General features: G+C 37.7%; 1 protein-coding gene and 1 pseudogene across 3 annotated transcripts in view; one reads left to right on the forward strand and one right to left on the reverse strand.

Annotated features, from left to right (window-relative positions):
- Positions 1-17992, reverse strand: part of SLIT2 (slit guidance ligand 2) — a 325399-nt gene that overhangs the window by 208190 nt on the left and 99217 nt on the right. The gene's annotated exons all lie outside the window — the stretch shown is intronic.
- LOC112485633 lies at positions 14063-14181 on the forward strand (annotated as a pseudogene).

A 17992-nucleotide genomic window follows, 5' to 3' on the forward strand; every position in this document is an offset into this window, starting at 1 on the left:
TGAACATAAACTCTTGAGTTTATATTGTCACAGCTTAAAAGCCACATAAGAATTTCTTTAGGTATTAATAGGCAAAAATTCAGTAACAACTGAAGCTATGTCCCTATTTACTGTTTATAAAAGGAACAGGAAAATAAGGGATGGAGAAGCAAAGGACACAGAAAGGTGGGTTGGGGACGGGAAGAACAGGAAAGGCAGGAAAGGGGAGAGAAGAGAGAGAAGGAAAAAGTAAAGAATCAAGAAAGTAGGAGGTAGGACAAGAAGGGAAAAAATAGGAATGGGATCGGAGATTTCAATTAGCAAAAGACTCCATTTATCAGCCAGAGAGTCAGCAGAGAACTATTGACTCGGGCGATCAAAAGAACTGCACTGTTTAAGAAGAGCCCGTTTCAAATGCCAAAGAAATGGCGGTCTAGATCGAAAGTCCAAAAACAAAGTAGTTAGAGTGAAACTGAAAGCAGTAGATTGAAGTGCGATTTTACTTTATGTATTCAGGGAGCAGTCTTTCTCTTCACATGGATTATAAGCAGGTTAGGAAAGTAGAAGTTGCTGAAGGTACTCGGTTGCCTTCAGGGCTAGGAGCATCTTTTGTGCCACTGAAGTCCCCTTAGCCTCAGGTGCTTAGAGGCCAGAGGGGCAGAGAGTCAGGACTAGGAAGGTGGTAATAAGGCTGCCATCGCCTCCTTCCTTCAACTTCCTTAGACTTCTCCCTAAGCGGGTTGGTTGAAATTGCTGATCTCCAACCTCCATCGTAGCTCAGAAATATATAATGATGATTTTGAGTAAAAGGCAACCGAAAGGAAACATTTATCTTCAACTTGGGAAGTAAAAACATTATCTAGGACATAGTGAAAACACTGACTCTGGCATTTTCCACCTAACTATGAAAAAATAAGACAAAACAGGCCTTTTCTAGTGTTGAACAACGATTGTTACCTGCCAAAGGTACAGCTGTTTCCACTTAAGTTTCCTCATTCTTCCCACCGACCTTGTCCAAACATCCACTTAGTGTGCAATAAAAAATGAGCACTTTTGGGGGGGGCACAGTTATGAGTTGAACTGTGCCTCCCACCCCGTTCATGTTGGAGTTCCACCCTCGGTCACTCAGAAAGTGACCTTGTTTTGAATTATGGTTGCTGCAGATGCAATGAGTTAAGATGAGGTCATTAGAGGGGACCCTAATCCAGCATGACTGGTGTCTTTACAAAAAGGAAACATTTGGACACAGAGGGGAGACAATGTGAAGAGATTCGGGAGAAGACGGCCTTCCACAAGCCAAGGAGAGGGGCCGGGCGCAGACCCTTCGCTTGCAGCCCTCGGAAAGAACCAGCCTTGCCGACAACTTCCCTGTGGCCTTCGAGCCTCCAGAACCGGGAGGCATAAATGTCTGCTGTGTGAACCATCTGGTCTGCGGTGCTTTGACATTCGTCCCCAGCAAACTCAGAAAAGTCCACTCTGTGTACCTGCCGCCGTTCCGCTAAGTGCCCTGTGTTTATCATTATATATCATCCTCACTGTACCTTCATAATGAGCTATTATTCTAAAACCCACTTTTACACGCTGGGGAAGTTGAGACACAGGGAAGTGATGGTAATGACTGACATTTTATATGTGGCAGAGCCAAGATTCAAACTGAGGCAGTTTACTTCAGAGTGAGTTTAACCACTGTACACATTGCTGATACAGAACAATTCCGAAGAGACAAAGCTCACAGGCTTTGACGAATACTTCTTCCTTCCAGCCCTGCTCACTGCTGGCCCTGCCAAAACCACTCTCACCTCATTGGTCCCAGCGAACCCCTACTTCTCTTATAGCCTTTCCTGGAATGGACGGGTCCTCTTCTATATGTTACTCCAGAGAAGCACTTGCTACATGGTATTATGATTCCTATTCAATCATTTGTTTCTCCCAGTAGATTCTGAGCTCCTGGAGGAACTGGAATGGGGTCACATTCAGTCATTTTTATAGATGTGGCTCCTAGAAACCAGCCTAGCACATCAAAAGAATTCAATACATATTTTTCAAATGAGTAAATTAATGCTAAAGGAAGCCTCAGGGAATTTTGTAGGAGCTAACTTTATTAAATACACATACTTCTACCCATGTGTATTAACTACACATACAAATTCACTATATTAAAGGGCAGACAAAATATAGGATTGACATCAAAACTGTAAGACTCATCATCATTAAACTTATATATAAAAAGGGAAACACTTTAGTCTCTTTAAAAGTTTCCTTCAAAGCAAATGGAATAGACTGTTTATGAAACATTACATACATTAATGAGATAGGTGTTTCAGACGTTGGGATTTATATTACATATAATTGAAAAGTAAAATACAGAGGAGCTGATCCAACAGAAGTCAACAGTAGAGTTCAAGTCAATGGCAAAAGCGGTTTTCTTGCGTGTATAGTAGAGTCAGAATAAGCGGATGTTTTTCTTACAGCAAGGAAACTTTGGGTCTCCTTTTCAGAAAGCTGCTAAACTAATTGTGATTATAGATTCCCTACAAACTTTAAAATACCATGGAGAGAGAGGTCACAGATATGTGGTAGCTGAAAGAAGTGACTGGAGATTAGAAATGCCCTTCACACATACATATAATGACATTCAGTATCAAACACCTATTATTTACAAGAAAGTGAGTCAGCAATGGGAAAATAATATGTAAACACATTCCCACAATACATCCATATCTGGCGGTTCCTTTAAAGACAACTTCTTTCCATTAGGTCTATAAAATAATATGTTTATCCTACGTAGACGCATTTAAAATGAAATAGGATTTGATAATAAAAGATATAATCTAAGAGATCTTTTCAAACTCTAGAAGTAAATACTACTTAACATCAATATACTTGCTTTCAACATTGGTATTATGATGCTTAAAGCTGTGAATGGGCTTAAATATCTTGCCTTTGCCTTGCTTTATACTATCCAGTATTTCTACAAGTATAAAATTGAGAGAAAAAGTGTAAATATACCACCGAGGATCATAAAAGTAAAAAATAAGAGTTTTCCCCAGTGTAAAGTCAAAATTTAACAGGATTTATGCTACAGAACAGAGTAAAATGTAAAAATGAGCAAAGATATTTATATTTACAAATAAAACAAAGTTAACTCTGGAAGTTAGAAAATTAATATATAAATATATTTTTATATTTTATAGGTAATATAAAATCATGACTTCTTCAAAAGTCTAATGTATGGTTACACTAAGCTGTATTTCACTTTTTGGGTTCTTTTTCCACTTCAATCTTTATGAAATTTAATGAAGCCAAAAAAAAGAATATCCCATAATCATGGCCATATAAAAATCACTAATTCTGAAAGCAGATAAATCTGGGTTTGAAGTCAACTTCTCCCCTTTAAGCATCATTTGATATCAAGCAAATTACTCTCAAAATACATTTTTCTTCATCTGTATAATGTTACTAAAAACCGTACCATCCCCAGGACTGGTTTGAGGACTAAATGAAATTACGCTTCAGAAGTACCTGGCATAGCGGGTGGTACGCCTAAACAATGCCCTGCCGATGTTGGCCATCATGACTCTAAAAGTGGCTGAAGAATTAGAACCGGAACCTTCTAAGCTCTCGAAGGGACAGAACGATGAGAATAGTGATGGTGAACTGAAATCTCTCTTTTCGCTAAAAATGTATTACACAGAATAGTCATTTAATAAAACCTAAGAAGTAGTTGGGCATGCTTTATTGAGTTTCTCCTTTTAACTACATAAGTAAACGTGCAATCATCAGGCAAATTAAGAAATCCTTGCAAGAACACAGTATCGTGGGGCTGAATCCATACATATCCACAGATGTGGAAAACAGCTCCAGAACACCCGCTGTCCATTCAGTGGATGAAAAGTAATTTGTCACATATCTCCTTTTGGTTCGGTGTGATGATGGATACCAATGACAACCTCGGGGGATTTTTCAATCTTTGGCAAGCAGCAAGGAAACAAAGTACGCACTGCGTGAGAGGGCTCTGCTTGCAGGGAGCGTGAACTGCTATGGGAACACGGCTCGGAGAATCTGTGGCATCTGATAGAATCACTCTGGAAGCTGTTAAAGAAAAGATAAGGGAGGACAGCACAGAGGCCCCTATGACGCCTGCACATGGATTTTAAAAGGTGTTCCTTCTTCAATACAGTTACAGAAACATATATATGTTGGAGAAATATGCTTTGTTATCCTGTTGGGAAAAGCATATGAAAGAATGTTTGAATTTGAATGAGTCTGGTGGGTGTGTGACAGGGTGGTCTCTGAGTTTGTGTGTGTATATGTATGCGGGTTGTGTATGTGTCAGTGTGAATGTGTGTGGTATGCGCATGACTATGTGAGTGTGAGAGTGTGTGTATGTGTGTGAGTGTGTAGACAGACTTTTACTAGGTCTAATTAACTTCCAGATGGATCTCCTTAGAGGCAGTACTCTGGTGCATTCCGGGGCCTGCATAAGCAGAGTGGCGGCTCTAAGGGGTGAGACATCTAGAGGTAGGAAGGACGAATATGAAAGCAGGTCATTCCCAAAATAATTGAAGATGGCCTTTACTATCAGTGGCCATTTGTTGAAAGGAAAGCAGTACTATTCGAAAAATATTTCTGAAAGAGATATTATTAGCACAGAATTATTAGCACAGAAATTCAAGAAGAAAAAGAAGTCAATTGAAATATTTAATTTTCGTAACAGCGTTTTTGAAGTCTACCCCAGCCTATGCTTGTAGAAAGTGAAATGAGTGGTCCACACTTTAAAACGAACACACATGCTACCCAGTGCCTTGGTCACTCAAGGATGTTGAGCAGGGGGCGAGTCTGGGATAATAAATACCATTTATCAGACATATGTTTTCTCCAAATCTCCAAAATTACGCATGAGAGTTGGGACTTCCTCCATTTTACAGGAAAATGGAGACTTAGAAAGGTTGACTGTTCAAGATTTCCAGATCAGTCCAACTCCAAAACCCACGCTTATAGTCCTGTCCCATAGCTACTCATCAAGGTCGTGAATTCAGGAAATGGAGGATGGTTTGAGAGGAAAGATAACACATTACCTTTTACACCTACTAAGTTTGAGATGCCCATGGCAGGTCGAAATGAAAATGTCTGTGGGCAGTGACAGAACTCTAACCATTGAGCCACAGCCCACTTAGAGGCCAGATTCCTGTCTGTGAATCGTGTTGCTGGGCCCAGGCATGTAATGTACGCCACTAGCTAGTCAAATCTGTACCGTAAGTACACAGAAGGGTATTTAGTTTGAAATCCTATACTATCCCAAGATGCTTCCCCTTCCTTGCATGTTTATCCCTGTTTAGCCAGAGGTGTTGAGTGTCTCCGGAAGGGTGAGAATTATTAGCACAGAAATTCAAGAAGAAAAAGAAGTCAATTGAAATATTTAATTTTCGTAACAGCGTTTTTGAAGTCTACCCCAGCCTATGCTTGTAGAAAGTGAAATGAGTGGTCCACACTTTAAAAGCTCTCACACCTCGAGCATGAAGCCCGGCGCCCTTTCCGACTGGAGAGGAGCTGTCGCCGTGTCCGCACATCTGCCATGGATGGTCGCAAGGAACTGCTCCAGCTGCCTGATCGAGAGGAACGAGCAGACGGACAGCACCGACCCCAATAAGCTGAAGACCCGCAATGCCGTCCGCGACTACGCGCTGATTCGCCGCCAAACGGCAAAGGCGCATTGGTCATTCAGAAGCGGAGCCTGCGCAGCCAGAAGCCCGTGACGGGGGAGAGGAAGCGGCCGTGCCACCAAGAAGAGCTCCTGAACCCGCCACCCTACCCCCGAGGCAATAAAGGTGTCAGCTGACTTTCCTCAACACCACCACCACCACCACCAAAATAATAATAAAATAAAATGAAATGAAACCTGGTTAACTCAGGTCATCCAGTTGTGGTTACAAATATGATATAAGGTGGTAGTTCTCAGACTCTGGCGGACATGACAATGACATGACAAGCACCTGGGCGACTTGCCAAACCACAACTTGCTGTCCCTTCCTCCCCCCAGACAGTCCGATTCAGTGATCTGAGGTAGGGCCCTAGAATTTTCATTTCTAGCAAGTTCTCGTGAAGTGGCATTGCGGGCACAGGAAACGCTCTGAGAATCATTTATGTAGCGAAAGGCCTCCCCCACATACAAAGTAGAAAGGCTTTCATGGAAAGAAGATTGGAGATTTGGAAGGGACATCAGTAGGCTGAAAATGATACATGAGTCTCTGATGCGACACCAGTCCTAGAGCCAAAAGGTAGAAACTTAAAACGCAGCCACATCCAATACCCCCAAATACAATGGGCGATAGGGACAGGCTGACATTAAGCTGGGGCTTCGCTTCCTTTTTACAAAAACAGAGAAGCAGGTGAGGAACAGGGAAGTTTGTAGACAGAGGCCCGTCTGTCCGCAGCTCCCTGATCCTGTCTGGCTTGGACTGCTGTGCAGAAGACCCAATCCTCCCTGTGCACTCTCGAAAAGGCAAAGCAGGTCAAGAGGACTTGCAGGCAGAGAGGGGTCAACCCAAGGACTCCAGAGAGCAGAGGTTTGTAAACTTTTCTGTAAAGTGCCAGTCAATACATATTTTAGGCTTTGTGGGCCATGCAGTCTTTGTCACAACTACTCACCTGTGTTGTTTTAGAGCTAAAACAGCCATAGACAATACATAAACAAATGGGTGTGATTGGATTTGGCCCATGGCAGCTGGATTTTGTTTGCATGTTACATTTTCTAAGTCCTACTATAAACCATGGGGATCTCAGACACCAGAAGCAAAGAAACTTTCACCTTTAACAGCCTGTATAAATAAGCATTATTACCCCCCAAATGGCCATACCTTGGTGGACAAGGACACAAGATATTTGGAGACAATACAAGGCACTGTCTCAAGACAATACTGAATAATACCTCTGATCTCAGAAGAAATCAATGAGACAAAGACAGCACATAGACCAGACGTATCTCCTCCTGTTCTTATGGCTCACTGGAATTTTCCCTGCTCCCAGCACCGTCTTCTGACAGAAAGAGAAGAGTATGGACTCACTGACAGAAGACACATTCCTGACATGAAATAGGAACTTTAAATTGTCTGAGGATTTAGTTAACTGCAATTGAATTCATCTGAAAAAGACCAATATAAAGCCCAAGTGGCTGAAATAGCTTTATTTAGCAAAGTCGTTTTCTCTCTCCATCACTGTGGGCAGAGTCCAATTATTGACCAATAAAATAGAATATTGTTTTTGTATGTCTGAATGTGATGTATAAACATCCACCCCATTACCGGATTAAAAATATATATATATATTTCTGTCAGGAGCTCTCCTAAAATCAGTCAAGATATCAAACACTTCCTTACAGCACATGTCAAAAGTAGAACTTCCATTAATTCCTCATATTTACTGCTTTCAGAGCACCTGTCAAATTTTAGCATGAGCATGCTTTACTTTTTTAAACTCCTACCACTAGACCAAAAGCCTCAATTATAGAAATTACTTAAAGGAAGTTTTCCAGATTCCAGCAAAGACCCAGGGCAGAGTAGGTGTTCAAATTTTACGTTGAATTTATTTGCATTGATTATTTTTTGCTTGACTAAAATTAAAGTCATTACTGTGAAACCTCCTCATTAACTTGTTCTAGTGGCATCTATTCTGAGCACTACAATATAGAGGATTGTCGTGGTTTACCTCAAACACATATAATCATTTTCAATTATCTTTTTTTAAAAAAGGCCAAAAGTTGTGTTTAGAAATTTCTTTTTCCTGGGGGCTATTGAGAAGCTTTAATCTGAGTCAGTATGTTAAATTACTAGGCTTAGAAATGCTCTCGCATCTCTCTCCCCAACACCCTCCCTACTCTATCTATTTTTCTATCTCATTGCACTATTTAGAAAATCTGAAAAATTAATAATACAGAGCTAGATGATATATATAAGTGGTTTCAGTTTAGCTAAAAAGTCCCACCCCATGTTCCTCAGTGTCAAGAATCACGTTTAGAGAACTACATAAAACAAGGGGGAAAAAGTTGACAAGGAAGACTTCTTATTGTATATAACTATCAAGTTTTCAAGAATGGAATAAGAGAGAAAGCGTGAAATAGAGTAGTGTTATGTCTTCCTTTACAAACCAATCAATCTTTAAAATAAAACCAAGAGAAATGTTGTGTCCAGGGCAGGCCACTGAAAGAAGCTCCGAGCCTTGTTACTTCTCCCGGTAAGAATGGGCTGAATGGATCCAGCCATAAGTTTTCCCTGACAGGATCAATCTGCTTTCTGCAGAGATAATGACTAATCCAGCTATGACAAAGAAGGAACCATATTTAAAGCCCATTCTTTCTTCATCCCAAACACTGATGGCAAAAAATTGGAGTAGGGGGCAATGAAATGAACATAGCAGAAGTCTTTAATGACCTGAGCTATTCGAGGCAAATAGAAAAATTTCAGGAGAAATAAATGATAAAATCTTTCGCCTCGGAACTTTTCTGAATCAGTCAAGAGGATAACAGAGAAATAATATGTACAGATATAAATATATTTTATTCGGAGTTATAGGCTATGCTCCAGATATTTTCTGAGACTTAAAAGTGTATCAAATGCTTCTTTAATTGGTTTAAAATAAATATTTGCATTAATTTCTTCAGCTTCTTATCTCTATATACTGGAGCCGAACACAGTACTACACAGTTTTATAAGAAGCTTTGAGACAAATGGTTCTCTGGATATATTCTACTTGAAACTACGTATTGTCTGTTATTTTCTCAATCAGATGAACATTTTTATTAAGTTAGAGAGGGGCTCCCTGATTCTGCCATAATGAGAAACATCTCAAGGACCTTCCCTAAAAGAATAAAACACCTTTCAACTTATGCCTTGGCATAGAGTAGGCACTCAATAAATATTTTCTTGAAAGAGCAATTCCTGAGATAACATTTTTGGATGTGATTTTGGGCTGTACTTTCTTACTTAAAAAAACTGAACAACTTATTTACTGGGGATTCATTGGATTTCAAAATACTAAATGGCATTTCATGATCTAAATACAGCTTATGAAACACTGAAATGCTATGCCGCTTTATACTCTTGCTTATAGGTCAGCTCAGTTCTTCTTGTATCCTATTTATCCACTCCTTCAAATACCTCCTGAGCTCCTACCTTCATTGTCAGAGGCATGCACATGCAGTGAAAGATGACAGGAAAACTAACAGCTATTATTTTGCCTGCACAGCATTTTCCCCCAACATCACATAACGATTGTGGCGGGACCATCAATTACAGTCCTCATCTACCACTCAGCCTCCAGAATGGTCACCTGACCCAGGCCTAGCCAATCTTAATATTCTACTCTTTTCCACGGTGATTTGTCAAGGAGTGGAAATTATGGCCAACCAAGGCTAATCATATTCCTCCTAGAAACATTTGATAAATGCATTTGGGAGGAAGAAAGGCTCCATTATTCTGCCATAATGAAAAACCACGTAAGGTAAGAGCTGTGAATGGCAATCTTATATACAGTGTGTTGAGAACCTGTTTAAGAATGCAGTAAAACAGAGGGAAATAGAATAAAGAATGAGGGGAAAAGAAGAAGGAAAAGAAAAAGAACAGGGGCGTAGAGACAGAGAGGGAAGGAGGATGGATGAGACTGAGGATGAGAATAGACACAGGGGCTAAGAACAGACACATCATTTTTTAGCTTCTGGTTCAGACATATCTAAAGCCAGCCATGCCCTAGACTTCCATGTCAAATAAGCCAATGAATTACGGAATAAACTAGTTAAAATTATTTTTCAAGACTTGCAATTGAACGAGTCCTGCCTTATACAGTCTTCAACCTCAAGATTAAGACACATCTGCACATAGCTAATTACAGTTATTTTGCCTTTTATTATGAAAGTTAAAAAAGTTATATTCCATAGGAAAATACCAAGGGCAACTCACAGGCCTTCAGTCAGAACTGGAGAAGATGGGCAGCCTCTACATAAGATGTGGGTGAAAGGCACTTGAATGAGCATTCCAAGTGGAGGGATGAAGGTGAGTGAAAGGCAGCGTGTTAGGTATTATTCATTCAATGACCCAATCGCCACTTGCATTTCCTTCTCCTTAGCCATCTTCCAGGTAAGGACAGCCATGAAAGAGTCTCAGTCAATGAAATGTGAGCCAAACTGCTGGTAGGGTTTCTGAGAAAACTTTTATTTTAGAGAGAGAGAGAGAGAGAGAGAGAGAGAGAGAGAGAGAGAGACAGAGACAGAGACAGAGACAGACAACAAGATAGCACCATCCTTATTTTTGCCCCTTTCTTCTTCACCCTTTCCTTTGCCTGGAATATGGATAAAAAGTTGGAGATTCAGCAGCCATTCTGTGAACATGAGGTGACAATCAATATACTATAGCCAATATACTATAGATCAGTGGTCCCCAATCTTTTTGGTATCAGGGATCAGTGCTTCTATGAGAATCTAATACCTGATGATCTGAAGTAGAGCTGAGGCCGTGATGCTAGCTTTGGGGGGCAGCTGCAGATACAGATGACACTCCACGTACTTGCCGGCTACTCCCCTCCTGCTATGCAGCCCAGTTCCTAACAGGCCATGGACCAGTACCAGTCCTCGGCCTAGGGGTTGGGGATGCCTACTCTACATGGTGCAGCAGAGAGGCAAGAAAAGCTTAGGGCCCTGAAGTCTTCGCTGAGGAGTTACACTAACCCTGAACTGCCTATCTACTTCTAGACCTTTTTATAAACATATCAACAGTTTAAGACTCAGCAAACTGTATATTCTGTGACATGAATCATTCCTAACAGATATGGGGAAGATCACAGAGCATAAATGAAAAAGAAAATCAGAGTTCACATCCAGCAGTTAAACACTTATAGGATGTACAAATGTCTGTTATGCATAGTTGGCATCTACGATGAACCTGTTTAGTTATATGATTTGAGAATGACCACTCAGATTAACGAAAAGTTTAGGCAACTGAGAAGTATGAAGCAGTAAGAGTTGAAGCTGGAAAGAAACTGGGAATAAATTGTGGTGGACCTGAGTATAGCTTTACTTCATAGAGAACATATGCCATTTCTGCATATGTAGAGATGAAACATGCTATATTGGTGAGTTAATTTCACACAACAGTGAGAAGAGCTATCCGAAATTCTTACATTAGCATGTAACACTAGAGGAACTTCACCGTATACTGCAGTTAACAGTTTGATTTTGTGACCTCCTAGTACCTCAATCCACCCCTGAAAGTTTATTTTAAAAATTAATTTAAGAGTATTTGGGTTATAAAATTCACAGCCTACAATTAGTTATTAGATCACTGAAAACACCTGGCTTCTCACAGGAGCTATTTGCTTGCACTGGCTAATTTACATATTTGAGAGAGAGAAAATGAAGTTTGAGCTTTTCTCAAAATAACCTTCAGAACAGGAAAATGTCTTACATGAAACAATTTTAAATATAATTACACAAAATGGCAGTTAAGTTATTAAGCATAAAAATTTTACAATTAAAGAAAAATATTAACTAGAAAGGAAACTATTAGACGATGGTTATTGTCTGATTTTTAGGTTATACAACTTAATTTGACTTGGATTTTTTAAAGAATTTCTTATTCTTAATTATCTGCTAAAATAAGAAACTGGTCAATTAAGTGTTGTGTTTTTTTTTTTTCATCTTTGAGATGAACTAGTAAGTGAATAGTCCAGCCATCCTAAAATGCAGACCCTTTATTTTTCAATTATTTGAACCATTATTGAAAATGAATGCTTACACATACTTGCATAAGTGCAGTCAGACAGAACACAGAAAGCTGGCTTCCTTGATGCATTGCTCCATTTGCAAACACTCCATGGGGCACAAATGCTGCATCCTGGTATTTCTCTGAGTGTAAAGCTTGCTTTTCAGAATAAATCATTTGCACACAAGCTGACAGGCATAATACCCTGATGGACGAGAGCAAAGACCAACTTTGCCTTCCTTGTTTCTTTCAAGTTGAAAAATCAATTGAAGATGGCCTTTCTGATCTGATTTTTTTTGACACATATACAAGAAAATAACTTTCCCTGTTGCTAACTTAAAATAGACACTGGAAAACACTACTTCAAAATATGTTTGCAATTTTTCAAGCAAAAACAGTTTTTCCTCCATCTTCCACAATTCACAGCATCTTTTTCAAGACAGCAATATTTCTAGCTCATTAAAAACATTATTCTATAATGACCTTTTCTCTTATAATTTGTTGTAGGAAAATACATGTTTCCTAGTTTTTTTTTTTCTATCAACTTTTATGTTTAAATAGTCTCTTTCTGGATCCTTATTGAAGTGAACTGATTTCCTTATTCATAAAGCTTCTGCACAGGAAGTTTGTGTAGCTGTTCATAGATTTCTTTCTTTCTTTTTTTTTTTTTTTTGAAGGGGGGTCGTCTTTCTGGAAGACCTTTCATTTTATTGACTGTAGTTTATTATTATTTGTATTGTTATCATTAACTTACTCCAGGAATACATTGCTGTGTTATAAGAATTTACCCAAACAGAAAGCCCGGTGGAAAACAGGTGGTCCTACTTTTATTCATTATCAGGGGACAGAAGTGAAACTCAAGGACAGAGACAAAAGTAAGCAAATGTAGATGCGAATTCTTCTCAAGTTCATATTCTTGTCTGCAAAAATAATTATGGTAAGGAAGACACACTACTATCATTTAAATTATCACTGCAGATTAATGAAATATATCTTTATTTTGTTTTGTTTGGGTTTCCAAAATGGCATTCTGGCTTAATCGTATTTTTATTTTTTGTTATAAATGTTAAAGATCATACACATGTTTCAAATTAAGAAAATGACAAATCACAAATATTTGTATTCTCTTATTTTAATGTCATGACTGTTTAGTCTACATTTTTTTTTTGCATGAGAGTCACTGTGAATTACTCATTTAATAATATTTTTAATTAGACATCTGAAGCAGAATCTAGTTCTAGGGTTTATTTTTATTTTATGGCTTTTATTATGGTTTAATAGAACATAAGTGCTGTTATTGTTTCAGTATTAAGGTGTACTTAACCTACAGATTGAGTCCCAAAGTGATTTATAAACATTAAAATCTCCCTTTTAAATATTTTTATTCCTCCTGGAAAATAAATTTTAAAGGAAACATTTCAATATTATGAAAAATAACACTGTAATATTTAAGTTATATAATCGAAGTGTATGGTTAAAATAAGTTAATTTATAAAAAACAGGAAATCAAAACCTTTAAGATTAAGTTTCAAGAAAAATAAACACTTATGCATATATATTTTAGACAGTTTAAATATTTAAAAAGTCTATTTTTTAAGAAAATATACACACTGCTGGGGACTGAGAAAAGATACAGATTACGAACAAAATTAAAAGAATTAAAACATAGCATTCTCAGAATATGAAAATTAATTTAACTGAAATATATATAATCCACATCAACATTATGACAATTTGCGTATCACTTTAGAAAATTAAACCAAGAAAAACAAGCTCTTCGGTTTTTGTTGTTTTGGTTTTTTTTTTTTGCATTTTTCTCAGGATCCAATAAAAGCATTCAGAGTCTGCCATTTCTCAACATACTTATTACATTCTCTCCAGATTTTGCTCCATGTTCTTATCATGGTATTGTCCCATTACTCTCAACCACCCTTACTCCCTGACTCCAAGCCCCATCGAAGTTTTTAAGTTAGGTGAATAGAACTGGCTTTAATAAGATCTTTTAAATTTTCAAGTGAAATCGGTATGGTCTTTGTTCTGATCCAGTCTCACAGAGTGTAGTCATACACTCTCTCACCTACCTCCAGGAAGACATCATCTATTGTGAGCGAAGAGGAAGAGGTAGAGAGAGAGGAGAAGGCTATGCTAATTAGGCTGTCCCCTGGAAAGTACTTTTAATCAGGAAAAACCAGTCATTTAGTCAATATTTCTTTCTTAATGTCGTGTAGCAGAATCGAACAAGAGACAAAATAAAATTTAAAAAAAGTAAAAAAGAAAAAATATCATGAATGGTGTATCCTGAGTCAAGATTTAAAATCACTTTAAATTTTTGCATAGTCTATGGCCATGCCACCCTGAACATGCTCGATCTCCTCTGATCTGGGAAGCTAAGCAGGGTCGGGCCTGGTTAGTACTTAGATGGGAGACCACCTAGAAAGACCAGGTACTGTAGGAGTTTTTTAAAAAAAAAAAGTTTCTGAATAAATTTATTAATAAAAATGTTTAAAGATATCTAACATTTCTCATTCGAAAATGCTTTTCTGTTGTAGGATCTTTAAAAGTTCAGTATTGCATTTTAATGCGATGTACATTCAACAGGAATGACCAAAGTTTTTAATGCACTGGTACTTAGTTACTAACATTTTTATAAATTTGGATTTAATACTACCACTGACATTAACAAAGTGACTTGCACAAGCTCTAGAAAGACTCTGAAATCTAGAAATTTAAATGCTCTGTTCTCCAATTTGAGCTTTATTTTTTAAAATATTAAATATTTTAGAATTTTAAGGGTAAAAGCACAGTTAATTGATTTTTTTCTTTTTAAAAACATTCCCCCCCATTTTGAACGATGACCTTACTACTACCACATGTCAATTCAGATTGATTAGTTGTAAGTTCAGATGTCAATCAAACCATAAAGGCTCAACGTTTCTGAAAACGTCTTCCTTCTTGGCTTGGAGTTCGTAAAAAACTAAAAGGGGAAATATTCACTTGTACAGTACAGGAAAGTACATCCGCAATAGCCCAGGTCTGTGTAACAATTCAGTGCTGGATACAACTGACATTTCTCCCTTGTAAGAAAAAATATCTTTAATTCTAATAAAAAAAGAAACATAACGTAAATAATACTTTCCCTAAATATTTATTATGGACTTAGTTTTATTAAACAAAATTGTGTTTATTAAACAAAATTCAGTCTGTGGTTTTTGAATTTATTTTTAAAAATCTTTTAGGTTCTTCTTCTGTAAGAATATAACTGCCAGCTTTGTATATATTGAGAGTCCGATGCATACTTGTTGATTAATTGGTTGATTGGTTGGATGTATATAGATACATGAATGAAGGGATGGGCGGACGGACAGATGGATAGATGGTTGGATGGAAAGATCAATGAATGATGAATGGATGATAGATGGAAGAAGGGAAAGAAATGAGGGAGGAAGAAAAGGGAGGGAGGAGAGAAGGAAGGAGGCCTTCCTATGAATCCTAATATATAAAGCATATATACCTGGAGTGAATCTAGATGAAGAGGATATAATGTTCTTCAGGAAGGTCCTGCGGATCTTCTGGACATAGTGTGAATGACTCACCTAAGCTTTTATATTAATAAATCTACTGGAGGTTAAAATAAATAATCTGTAAAAATTAAGAATAGCCTTTTAAGGTAACTGTCAAATACTGAACATGATTATTATTTGTGAATCAGCTCTGATTAACAATTATTAAGAACTTTGATACAAAATGAGAATAAATACATTTTTTACATAATAAGTAATAGCTGTTTAATGTTGGGCAAGTTCCTGAAATTTTCCATTCTTCAACTGCTTTGTTTACAAAATAGGGATATAGCTCACAGATGACTGCAAAAATTAGAGTTCATACATTCAATGTGTTTAGAACAATGACTGGCACCCAGTAAGCAATCAATAAATGGTATCCATAAAAAAAAAAAGAAAAAAAAAAAAAAGATCATTCCTTGCAACTGTGATTGCTTTAAAGGGCATAGTATATACCACAAATAGTTCTTAGTAAATTATATTAACAAATCTAACTTCTCTATTTTATAAATCCTGGTTTTAACTTATCACATATACTTTAATTTACACAGTTTTTACAATTTTGTTGGATTTTTCTACTACTTTTCTACTACTTTGAGGCACTGTGTTGCCCATAAAGTAGATGGTAAAGAAGTCGAAGTTATTTTCCTTAAAAGTTCCCTGTACGAAAAATAAAAAACCACTTGATATATACAATAAATGACATTTGATAAACATTAAAATTTACAAATTATTTTCATACTGAGTAGAAAAAGCCTGTTTTACAAAACAAGAATAAAATCACTATCTTTATTTTATAAAAGAGGGCCCTGAGGTCCTGGCAGTTTAAACAACCTACCCAAGGTCATAGAACTTTCAGAATCTGGGGATTTACTTTCACTGAAGGTGCATTCATAAAAATAAATATTATACCATTCAAGAATTCCTTTTGTTCTTTCCTTCTTTCTTCCTCCTTCTTTCCTTTTTAAAAAATAACCTGTCAAAAGGAAGGCTTGTATCTCTAATTTGGATTCTTGAGGCTCTCCTCATATGAAAGCCCTCCCCCGCAATTGCCTGGGATGAAATGGGGTGCGGGGTGAAACCATTTAGAAGGTCCACGGGGAAGATAAAGCCAAAATGTGAAATGCCTTCAATTTACAAATTATTTTCATACTGAGTAGAAAAAGCCTGTTTTACAAAACAAGAATAAAATCACTATCTTTATTTTATAAAAGAGGGCCCTGAGGTCCTGGCAGTTTAAACAACCTACCCAAGGTCATAGAACTTTCAGAATCTGGGGATTTACTTTCACTGAAGGTGCATTCATAAAAATAAATATTATACCATTCAAGAATTCCTTTTGTTCTTTCCTTCTTTCTTCCTCCTTCTTTCCTTTTTAAAAAATAACCTGTCAAAAGGAAGGCTTGTATCTCTAATTTGGATTCTTGAGGCTCTCCTCATATGAAAGCCCTCCCCCGCAATTGCCTGGGATGAAATGGGGTGCGGGGTGAAACCATTTAGAAGGTCCACGGGGAAGATAAAGCCAAAATGTGAAATGCCTTCCCTCTCACTGTCAGACGCATCTAAAACTCTCTCTAACGTATAAGCGACCCTCTCCTCAGCTCTCTGCACAGAAGAAATAAAACTAAAGGCAGTTGATTAATATCTGTCGACTTTTGTTTTAGTCAGAGGATTTAAAAGGAAAGAGTTCATAACATTTTCCTAACCATGTGTACCTTCCAGTGGAGCCAGATTAAAGTGAAGACAGGGGATGAGCAGAGTTCTGTCAGAAGACTGGGAGCTAGAGGAGAAGATGACGAACCTTCGGTCCTCATTTTCACACCTAAGCACTTCACATTTCTCCTCTGTGTCGTCACTGAACATTCTTCTCACCAATTACATCTTCACGCCCTTTCTGAAGTGCGGTCCCATTCTTGAGAGCATCTTCTTGTTTCACCTGCTCATTCTAGTAAGCCATCTCCGTCCCACCATGATAAATCTACTTCCTGCTTAAAGTCTTTATAGGCCTGTTAAACACGAGGTTAGCTAACTGCCAGATAAGTCACAGCTGCCTCCACAAATACAAAACAAAACAAAACAAAACAAAAAATAACAAAGAAAAACCACCTGGCAAGCACTGGCTTCATGAGTATTGTTTGGTTGGTTTGTTTTGGTTTGTTTTGTTTTGTTTTTGAGAGAGAAGTATATATGGATTTTATTAGTGCTTAGAAAGCCATCTCTCATTTCATCATTACAAAAGCCAATGGACTTGGCAGTTCATCAAAAAGTTAAACATAGAATTAGAATATGATCGGGCAATTCCACTCCTAAGTATATATCCAAAAGAATTAAAAGCAAGGCCTTGAAGATGTTTTTTAAATACAGTAAATGACATTAATTCAAGATTTCCCAGGACCTCGTCTTTGCTTGTATTCGTATGCTCGGTTCAAGCCCAGAACATTGCTTGCCCAGAGCCTACTCTCCTTAGACTAAGAAACATTATCCTTGCTGCTATGGACTCTTATCTCTCTCCCTTTACTGTATGTATCTTCTTGATTCCCACAAATGCAATCTCCTACCATACGAATCTGAACACTCTGTCTATAATTAATAAGTCTTTTATAGATCTCCTCTTTATCTAGCAAGGTGGCATGTGAGTGAGTACCTCAATCTACCATGAAAGGCCCTTTGTGACACTGGCTCCATGGACTGAACCAGAAACCTCTT

Source organism: Pteropus alecto, unplaced genomic scaffold (assembly GCF_000325575.1).
Source record: "Pteropus alecto unplaced genomic scaffold, ASM32557v1 scaffold5, whole genome shotgun sequence".
NCBI lineage: Eukaryota > Metazoa > Chordata > Mammalia > Chiroptera > Pteropodidae > Pteropus > Pteropus alecto.